The sequence below is a fragment of the Tamandua tetradactyla genome, chromosome 7 (genome assembly GCF_023851605.1).
Source record: "Tamandua tetradactyla isolate mTamTet1 chromosome 7, mTamTet1.pri, whole genome shotgun sequence".
Classification (NCBI taxonomy): Eukaryota; Metazoa; Chordata; class Mammalia; order Pilosa; family Myrmecophagidae; genus Tamandua; species Tamandua tetradactyla.
The window spans coordinates 123,138,748-123,149,130 of NC_135333.1; the positions used below are offsets into that span (position 1 = coordinate 123,138,748).

General features: G+C 39.9%; 1 long non-coding RNA gene across 1 annotated transcript; it reads right to left on the reverse strand.

Annotated features, from left to right (window-relative positions):
• Window positions 1-7,614: 7,614 nt before the first annotated feature.
• Window positions 7,615-10,326, reverse strand: LOC143642521 (uncharacterized). Its single transcript, XR_013155703.1, has 2 exons — window positions 10,146-10,326; window positions 7,615-8,177 (listed from the first exon to the last, which is right to left on the reverse strand). It is a non-coding gene; the product is annotated as an uncharacterized LOC143642521 (long non-coding RNA).
• Window positions 10,327-10,383: the final 57 nt, after the last annotated feature.

Here is a 10,383-nt window from a genome sequence, read left to right on the forward strand (position 1 = left end):
AAAAAAAATTATACATACCATACCCCTTACTCCTCCCTTTCATTGATCACTAGCATTTCAAAATAAATCTATTTTAACATTTGTTCCCCCTATTATTTATTTTTATTCCATATGTTCTACTCATCTGTTGACAAGGTTGGTAAAAGGAGTATCAGACACAAGGTTTTCACAATCACAGAGTCACATTGTGAAAACTATATCATTATACAATCATCACCAAGAAACATGGCTACTGGAACACAGCTCTACATTTTCAGGTGGTTCCCTCCAGCATCTCCATTTCCTCTTGGATAACAGGGTGATATCTACTTAATGCGTAAGAATAACCTCCAGGATAACCTCTCAACTCTGTTTGGAATCTCTCAGCCATTGACACTTCGTCTCATTTCACTCTTTCCCCTTTGGTCGAGAAGGTTCTCTCAATCCCTTGATGTTAATTCTCAGCTCATTCTAGGGTTTTTCTCAGTCCCTTGATGCTGAGTCTCAGCTCATTCCAGGATCTCTGTCCCATGTTGCCGGAAAGGTCCACACCCCTGGGAGTCATGTCCCACGCAGACAGGGGGAGGGTGGTGAGACTGCTCATCGTGTTGGCTGGAGAGAGAGGCACGAAATGATATTTTGATTAAAACATGGCTTTTCTAGGGGCCATACATCCTTTTAAACCAGCACAGTTTCCAATTTCTGTATATCTTCACAACACTTGTCATTTTGGTTTTTTGCTTTAATTATAGCTCCCATCCTATTGAGCGTGAAGAGGTATGTCATTGTGGTTTTGGTTTGAATTTCCCTGATGAGTAATAATGTTGTGCGTCTTTTCATGTGCTCAATGATTATCTTCGTATCTTTTTTTGATAAATGTCTATTCAAGGTCTTTGGTGTTTTTTAATTGTTCACTTTTTTGTTGTTGAATTGTAGGAGTTTTTGTTTGTTTGTTTGCTTTTGATGCAAGTATAACTACAATGTTGCTCATTAATGACTGTTCTGGGTGATTTGCTACCAACTCCATATTCAGGTTTTTAACAGTTTCCCTCAGCACGATGCTTGAGTCAGGCTCTATTTTTTTCTTTTTTAACAGTTTTATTTGCACATCATACATCCAACCTAAGTAAATGCCGTCACTACCATAAATCTATATGAAGACATTTCTTTTTCTTCCACAAAGAATCCATACCTCTCCCCCATACCTCCCACTCATTGATATTTAGTTTGGGCATAATGCCTTTGTTATATTCAGTGGCAGCATATTACAATGTTAACGCTGACTATAGACCATACCTTGCCTTGATTGTACTTTTTCCTGTATACCATCCATTTCCAGCACCTTGCAATGTTGAAATTCATTTGTTCATCCTCATGCAGAAGCATTCTTTTTTTTTTTTTTTTCACATGGGCAGGCACTGGGAATCAAGCTCAGGTCTGCAGCCTGACAAGCGAGAATTCTGCCTGCTGAACCACCATTGCACCACCCAAAAACATTCTTATATTTGTATATTTAATCACCATAATTGTCCACTTAGGCATTCCTAAGTTATACTGTCTCAGTTTTTATCCTCTATATTTCCTTCTGGTTTCATACATGCCCCTTCTCGCTCAACCATACTCACACTCAGCTTCATTCAGTGTGCTTACGTTATTGTGCTACCATCAGGTAGTACTGTGCTATCCATTTCTGAATCTTTACAATCAGTCTTGTTGCATATTCTGCATTCCTTCAGCACCAAATGCTCACTCTCTACCCTCTTTCTGTCTCCTGGTAACCTGTGTTCTTAACTTTAACTCTCAAAGTTCACTCAATATTAGTTCATATTAGTGAGACCATACCGTATTTGTCCTTTTGTTTCTGGCTAATTTCACTCAGTATAATGTCCTCAAGTTTCATCCACATTGTTACATGTGCATGACTTTATTCTGCCTTACAGCTGTGTAATATTCCATCGTATATATGTATACCACAGCTTGTTCAGCCACTCCTCAGTTGATGGCTGTTTCCATCTCTTGGCAATCATAAATAATGCTGCTATAAACATTGGTGTGCAAATGTCTGTTTGTGTCCTTGTCCTCAGGTCCTCTTAATATATACCTAATAATGGGATTGCTGGAGCATATGGCAATTCTATACTTAGCTTTGTAAGCGTTCTTTATAGATTCTGCTTGTTAAACCCTTATCATAGATCTGATTTGCAAATATTTTCTCCCATTCCGTATGTTGTCCTTTCATTCTCTTGATAGTGTCCTTCTGATGCAGAATTTTAAAAATTTTAACAAAGTCCTGTCTATTTTTTCTTTGTGCTTTTGGGGTCATATCTAAGAAATCATTGCCAAATCTGAGGTCATAAAGATTTTCCCTATGTTTTCTTCTAAGAGTTCTTATGGTTTTAGCTCTCATATTTAGGTCCTTAATCCATTTTGAGTTAATTTTTGTATATGGTATGAGGGAGGGGTTCCTCTGCATTTTTTTGCATGTATACAGCATGTATACAGCCAGTTCCTTTCCAATTTGGATGCCTTTCATTTCTTTTTCTTGCTCAATTGTTCTAGCTAAAACTTCAAGTCGATGTTGAATAGAAGTGGTGAAAGAGAGTATCTTTGTCTTGTTCCCAATCTTAGAAGGAAAGGAATTCCTATAGAAAAATTGGCAAAGGAAAATTAAGAGGTAATTTATAAAAGAGGAAAGTCATAAGTAAGAAAAAATTTGAGTTGTTGAAATATGTTAATAACTAAAGAAATGCAATGAGACATCATTTTAAACTATTTTAAACTAGTGTATGTCCTGGCACTCCCACTGAAAATCAGTTGGCCATAGATGTATGGATTTATCTGGACTCTCAGTTCTATTCTAATTGCCTTATGTATATCCTTATACCAGTACTATACTTTCATTTTTTTTTACTGTAGCTTTGTAGTAAGTTTTGAAATTGCAAAGTATGAGTCCTCCATCTTTGGTCTTCCTTTTCAAGATTGTTTCCCTTTGGGTTCTTTGAAAGTCTGTGTGAATTTTACAATGGGTTTTTCTTTTTCTGCAAAATTACTATTATAGTTTTGCCTCCAGATGAGTCCCTGGACCAGATAAGTCCTGAAACCTAGAAGGCCCAGCCTCTCCAAAATATCATCTAGTTCCATCCCCCATCCCATATTTCTGACAGCCCCTTCCAACATGAAAAAGTGAATGGCCATAGCCCAAATACCCCTAAAGAGTGGGATAGAAAGATCAAAGGTGATGGTGGAGCTAGCTATACAGAGAAGGTAGACTGTAACAATCCAATATGATTGCTGAATCATCAAATTGATATTTATTTTAGTCTCCAGTATCTTAGATCAGCTAGAAGTAAAAATTTAAAAGTGTGGAATTATAACGCATAACAAACTCTGAAATCCGTTCTGCAACTAATTGTCGTGCTGTACTTTGAAATGTGTTGCTTTTTTGTATGTATGTTATTTTTGACAAAAAAAGGGAAAAAGGCCGATTTTTATAATAAAAAAAAATTTATTCCTTCTAACCTCCTAATTCTGGAGCAGCTAGAAGAAAAAAATCTGAGAGGATGGTATGGTAGCCATGACAGACTCTAATCTGTCCTGAAGAGTCCTTAATAGTGCTTTGAAAACTATTGCTTTTTTCTTTCAAAAAAAAAAAGTACTATAGGGGTTTTGATAGTTAATGTGTTGAATCTATATATTGCTTTGGATGGTATCCCATGAACCTGGGATATCTTTCTATTTATATAGGTTTTTAATTTCTTTTAGCAATCTTTTGTAGTTTTCATTGTACAAGTCTTGTGCCTCTGTGGTTAGATTTGTTCCTCAGTATTTTTCTTCCTTTTGAAGCTATTGTAAATGGAATTGTTTTCTTAATTTCCTTTTTGGATTGTTCATTGCTAGTGTATAGAAATACAAGCGACTTTTGTATGTTGATTTTTATCTTGCAACTTTACTGCATTCATTTATTAGCTTTCAGTTTTTTGGTTGATTATTTCTGATTTTCTAGATTGAAGATCCTATCATCTGGGTAGAGATATTCTTACTTTTTCCTTTCCAATTTGGATGACTTTCATTTCTTTTCCTTGCCCAATTGTTCTAGCTAAAACTTCAAATCAGTGTTGAATAGAAGTGGTAAAAGAGAGTATCTTTGTCTTGTTCCCAATTTTAGAAGGAAAGAATTCCTATAGAAAAATTGGCAAAGGAAAATTAGGTAATTTACAAAAGAGGAAAGTCATAAGTAAGAAAAAAATTGGTGTTGAAATATGTTAATAACTAAAGAAATGCAATGAGACATCATTTTAAACTCAGGGCCAATTGGGAAATTGGAACTTGAATAATGTCATGTATTGGTAAGGAAGTTAGGAGATAGGAACCAAAATGCATTGGTGGTGGGAGTGTAGACTGGAGAGTGTAGAGTTCAATATGCATAAGAAATTATCACAGAACCAGAGGAAGCATGTATGAAGATATTTATTACAGCACTGCTTATGGTAGCAGGATGTTGAAGGCAATCTAAATGTTCATCATTAGTATAGTGAAAAGTAAAATACAGGATTCCACATGATAGATGTTCTAGTTTGCTAGCTGCCGGAATGCATCACACCAGAAATGGATTGGCTTTTAATAAAAGGGGATTTATTTTGTCAGTTCTTCAGAGGAAAGGCAGCTAACTTCCACTGAGTTTCTTTCTTACGTGGAAGGCACAGGATGGTCTCTGCTGGCCTTCTCTCCAGGCCCCTGGGTTCCAACAACCTTCCCCGGGGTGACTTCTTTCTTTTAAAAAATAATTTTAATAACATTTTAATTTTACAGAATTATTTTGAAGACCATACAGAGAATTTCAGTATATCTTACAGGTAGTTTCTCTTTGTTAATATTTTATCGTAGTATGGTACATTTTTCATAATTAATGAACCAATATTAATAATTCATTATTAGCTAAGTCCATACTTCATCAGGGTTTCCTCATTTTTCCCCCTATGTCATGTCTGTTGCAGGATCTCATGAGAATAGTGTATTTCATTTTGTTGCCTTGTCTCCTTAGGCTACTGTTGGTGTGACAGTTTCTCAGAAAGTCCTTAATTTTGATGGTCTTGACAGTTTTGAGAAGTCAGGTATTTTGTAGAATGTCTCTCAATGATGATGTTTCTGGTGCTTTTTCTCATGAATAGACTAGGGTAATCTGTTTTTGGGGTGGAAGAGCACATAAGTAAAATGCCATTCTCATCATATCATATCACATTATATACTATCAATATGACTCATCATTGTTAACATTAACCTTGATCAACTAGTTGAGCTAGTATTTTTCAGGTTTCCTCATTATAAACTTACTCTTATTTCTTCTTTCTTTCTTTACTGCACTCTTTGAGAAAACTCACATTTAGGGAATGGGGAATTATGCCTCATCTTCTTAAGGGTGGTATCTTTGCAGAAATTATTTGGATTTTTAATTTTTTTACAGTTTTATTGGCTGATGAATTTCTTGGCTTAAATGGTGGAAATTTATTATTCATGATTTTGAGTCTCAGAGAAGTTCAAGGCATCATCAAGGCAATGCTTTCTTCCAGAAGACTGGCCTTCTGTCTCTGGCTGTTGGCAATCCTTGGTCCTTGCCTTTTCTCTCACATGGTAATACCCATGGTGGCCTCCTCTGGCTTCTCCCTCCCTTCCATGATCCATTGACTTAAAGCTTCTGGGTGCTCTTTCGGCTTATTATTCTCTCTCCATGGCCATCCCTATAAGGCTTTTAGCAATAAAATTAGGACCCATCCTGAGTCAGTTGGGCCACACCTTAACTGAAGCAACCTCATCAAAAGGCCCTATAGACAATGGGTTCATTCTCATAGAAGTGGATTAAGTTTAAGAACATGTTTTTCTGTGATACATAGCTCTAAGCTACCACATGATTATTCTTCATGGGAGATCTATTTATTCTCCATCATTTACTACTTTATTCAATAATTTAATTACAACAGTATTGATTGATGGATATTTATTATATACATTGGATTATAAATCAACAATACATCTTTTTGCACCAATTGACTCATGTTTGAACATTGGCAGTTCTTTCAAGTGGGTTTTATGTCCCTTTGGGAAACCCTTCAACATTGTGTGCAAGTATGTGTGTGAGTTTGAGTATTTGAGGCTTGAACACTTTTTATTACTTCCTAGGGCTACAAGAAGCTCCAGGTTCCCATTATATATCTCCTGTCCCTGTCCTAGAATCGTCATTTTCCTAAGGGCTCCTGGCTCCTTTTATTGTATATTAGTACTAGAAACCAAGTTTTGGACACTACGTTTTTGCTTCTGTATTTATGGGAGAGATTCATCTTTAATTTTCCTTTCTTATCACATCTTTATCTTCTTTAGGGATTAAAGGCATGCTTGCCTCACAGATGAGTTAGGATTTGTTTCCTGTGTTTTTATTTTCTGGAAGAGTTTTCCATGTAATATCATAATTTCTTCCCTAAGTATTTAGTGGGATTTACCATTAATACTATGTAGGCCTTTATTATTTGGAAGACTATTAAATATTGATTGAATATTTAATAGATACAGATCCATTGAAGGCATCAAATTTTCTTTCTATAAGTTTTTGTAGCTTATGGCTTTCAAGGAATTGGTATATATTAACAATATTATCAATTTTGAGGTAGAGATGTTCGTAATGCACTTTTAAAAATATTTTTAATGTCAGTGGAATCACCAGTGATAATCCTTCTTCAATTGCTGAAATAGCTCATTTGTTTCTTCTCACATTTTCTTGTTTAGTCTGGATCTATAGATTTTATTTATCTTTACATAAAACTAGATTTTGATTTTGCTGTTTTATTTTTATTTTTTCCCATTTTCAATTTCATTGATTTCTGCTCCAATTTTATTTTCTTCAGCTTGCTTTACATAAATTGCTCTCCTTTTGTTTCATCACTTCAAGTTGAGTGGTTCTATCACTTTGCAAATAAAAACTCCTCTCTAGGGTGGTGTGACAGTGGCTCGGTGAAAGAATTCTCGCCTGCCAAACAGGAGACCTTGGTTCAATTCCTGGTGTCTTTTTCCGTATCCTCTTGCTCACTTTAGTTCTGCCACATATTCAGCAAAATATTCTCTTTATAAGGAACTTCCCTCTATGCCTGTTATTCCCAGCTCATAAAATGGCAGTTGTATCTCTCTAATTTCTCAGGGCAAAAAGCTAGACAGCATCTTTAATTTCTTCTTCTCCACCTCTTCTGACACCCATTACACAATGCATCATCAGTCTTATGACTTCATCTCCTGTATAATTCACCATGACACTCCAGTTCAACATTTCATCACATCCCCGGGGTGACTTCTTTCTGCATCTCCAAAGGCCTAGGCTGAGCTGTGAGTGCTGAGATGAGGAATGCCGAGCTGCTTAGCCGTGCTACCTTGTGATCTCTCATTTAAGCACCAGCCAATTAAGTCAAACGTCAATCATTGCAGCAGACAGGCCTCCTAGCCGACTGCAGATGTAATTAGCAATTAGGTACCATTGGCTTATGTCCGCAGCAACAAGACTAGGTATGCTCACCTGGCCAAGTTGACAACTGAATCTAACTAACACAATAGAATACCTAGCAGCAGTCAGAAGCAAAGGACTAGAAGGCCAAAGAGTCAAAAAAAAGGTTGTTTGTTTTATTTTGTTTTATAAGATGGTAGCTGTCATAGCATGTTCATATGCTGATGGAAATGATCCAGCAGACAGAAATATTGGTAATACAGGAAAAAGGGGGATAATTGCAGGAAAAACAGTCCCCAGGTTTTGGACTCCATACCTGGAGCATGTGGGGATGGGGTGACATTTGGCCTTAAAGAGAAGCAAAGAAACTTCATTGTAACAAGATGGAAGTCAGTACATAACGTGTGGATGGAGGTAAATGGGTCAGGTTGGTAATAGGAAGAAAAAGATGTTTTATTTTGATTACTTCTATTTTCAGATTAAATATGAACCAAAATCATCAGTTAAGAATGAGTGTTGGAAAACAGCAGAGAGCTTTCACCAATAAAGCCTCCTTTCCTTTCTGTATTTATTCAGTCAGGCAACATCCAACAGAGATGGCTCCTTATAGGACAGCTCTTTCCAGTGTTTATATGCTTGATGCTTAGCATGATGTCTAAATATTGAAGAATGTTTGGTGTTCTTACCCAGCTCTTGAGGAGTACGGATTGAAACAGCCCTAAAACCAAAGAATATGTCAGGCACAAGTTAGACATGATGACCTGCCAAGAGGAGATTCTTCTTCCCAGCGTCAGCCATTCGGAAATGGAAGTCAGCCCCCCAGAAAGGCGGGGGTACAAAGGGACAGCTTATAAGGGTTCAGGACAAGGACATTTCATAGGGTATGAGAACAGAGTTTTAGCAGGGTCTCATGACACGGGTTTGGGAATTTCTTATCAACATATCAGGGAAGCAGAGTTTCAATGATTTACAAGATAAAGGGTTTAGTATACCATCTGTACATTCTTTTCCTCCTCCTGAAGATAACTTCTTTCTGTCACGTAGGCAGCTACATGCAATGAGTTACTCTCAATATGGAGGGGGAGACCCGGCCCTGGGTCGCCACAGGTAGATATCAGCAAGCACAGGTTGGGATCTAGTTATGGAGGGTGGGGTAGTATTGATGATAATATCACTAAATGCAACTATTTAGTTCATCGAATACTTCTTAAAGGATCGAATCCGGTAATTAAGAGCTCTACCTGCCTTTTCTCATTAAATCCAAATCACGACCTGTTTGCAACTGTTTATTTATAAAAAGGAAATCAAGGATAGCGGAAAATTTGCCATCTGGAATTCAAATTTCAGAATCAGGGCCCTGAATACTTTACCTTGAGGTAAGGGAGTGATTCAATGAAAAGACCCTTTGGTCTGGGGGATAGTAAGTGAAGATGGAGACCCCCTAAATTCTATTAGCCCAGTTATCTCCCGAGAGTTTGATTCTGAGCAGAGGAAGCTTCCGTCTCAGCATGAAATCCTAGTCAAACATCCTGATTCCACTGTCACCAGAGCTTCTATTTCCAGTTCTATCAAACATGTTGCCAAGCTCACATAATTTTTGTCAGTGAAACATTCTCTAAGGTACTACATTTGAAGAAACAGTTTGCAAATTAAGCGGTCTAGGTATTTATATGTCAAAGGTGTCGCTGTTACCACTATTATGGCTAAGAGAGTGGTCTAGGTGGGGGTCAAAGCCCTCTATGTTGCATATCAATACCGAGCAGGTTTAAAGAATTTTTGCCGATCAGTGTTGGTATGGGGGAGTTTTCTGCATGAAGGTTTAACTGTTCTGGAATTATTGGGGAAAATTATTCGGGTGTCTCTGCGAGACCCAGGATTGAAGTGCCCCGGCTGCCCCCCAGGGGCACGGGTCGGGTCCGCTGGGGTCAGGCAGGGTCTCGGGCAGCCACCCGCCGGTCGCGCGGCGGCCTCTGACCTAGATCTGGGAGGGTGCCAAGGGTCCAAGTGATTCGTGGACCCGAATCACACAGTCTCTAGTGCCCTCTGTTCGTGCTCCTTCATCGCCAACCCCCTCCTTTCCAACGAGAGCACGCACTTGGAAAGCTCCGGGGAGGGTGTGCGGGAGCGCCTAGGGAGGGGACTGTGTGCCGACCTGAGTCCCAAGAAGATCCGTCGGGAACTGGGGCCGCCCCGACGGCGCGGTCAGACTCCAGGGTGGAAGGGGAGGCAGCTGTTCTCCCAGGCGGCCGTGGGGGGCAGCAGAGCGGACGGCGACAGGTGCGGAAGCCCCTCCCGGGGTGGAAATGCAAAGGCGGGCTCCAGGGTCTGTTCCCAGGCTGGAAACCACCCCCGCCCCCCAACCAAATCCCCCGGAGAGGCCCGGCCGGCGCCGGGTCTGGAGGAGGAAGCGGCCGGAGACAGTGCAATTTCACGCAGCCTCTGGGGCTCGGGTTCCTGGGCAGAGTGGATGAGTTATGGGGTATCGAGCCCGGGGAAACTGAGGTGGCCGCACATGAGGCAAAGAACGCCCTCTCCCTTCGAAAAACACACACAGAGGGAAATATTCACATTCAGGGAGAAAATCCCCAGGTGATCCAACCGGCTGGGGGAGTTGAGCGATCTGGTTAATGGGCGAGGCCAGATTTCAGAGGGCCGGGCTTTGGAGCGCTCTCCCCACCCCCATTACATTTTCCAGGATTTGGGGGGCATTTGGACTCTCAGTCTCCTCTTAGCCCAGCTCGCGAATGAAAAGTAGGATGGGAACTTCTTAGCCTGCTTGACTAAGAAGAGGGAGTCCCCAGGTTGCGGGGCACTGGGGCGCGGGGCGCTCTTGGGGCGGGCGGTCGAAGGCTCCCGCAAACCCTACTCCCGCCCCGCGCGGGAGGAGGCGCGGCCGTGACTCACCCCCTCCTCCCTGTGCGCCC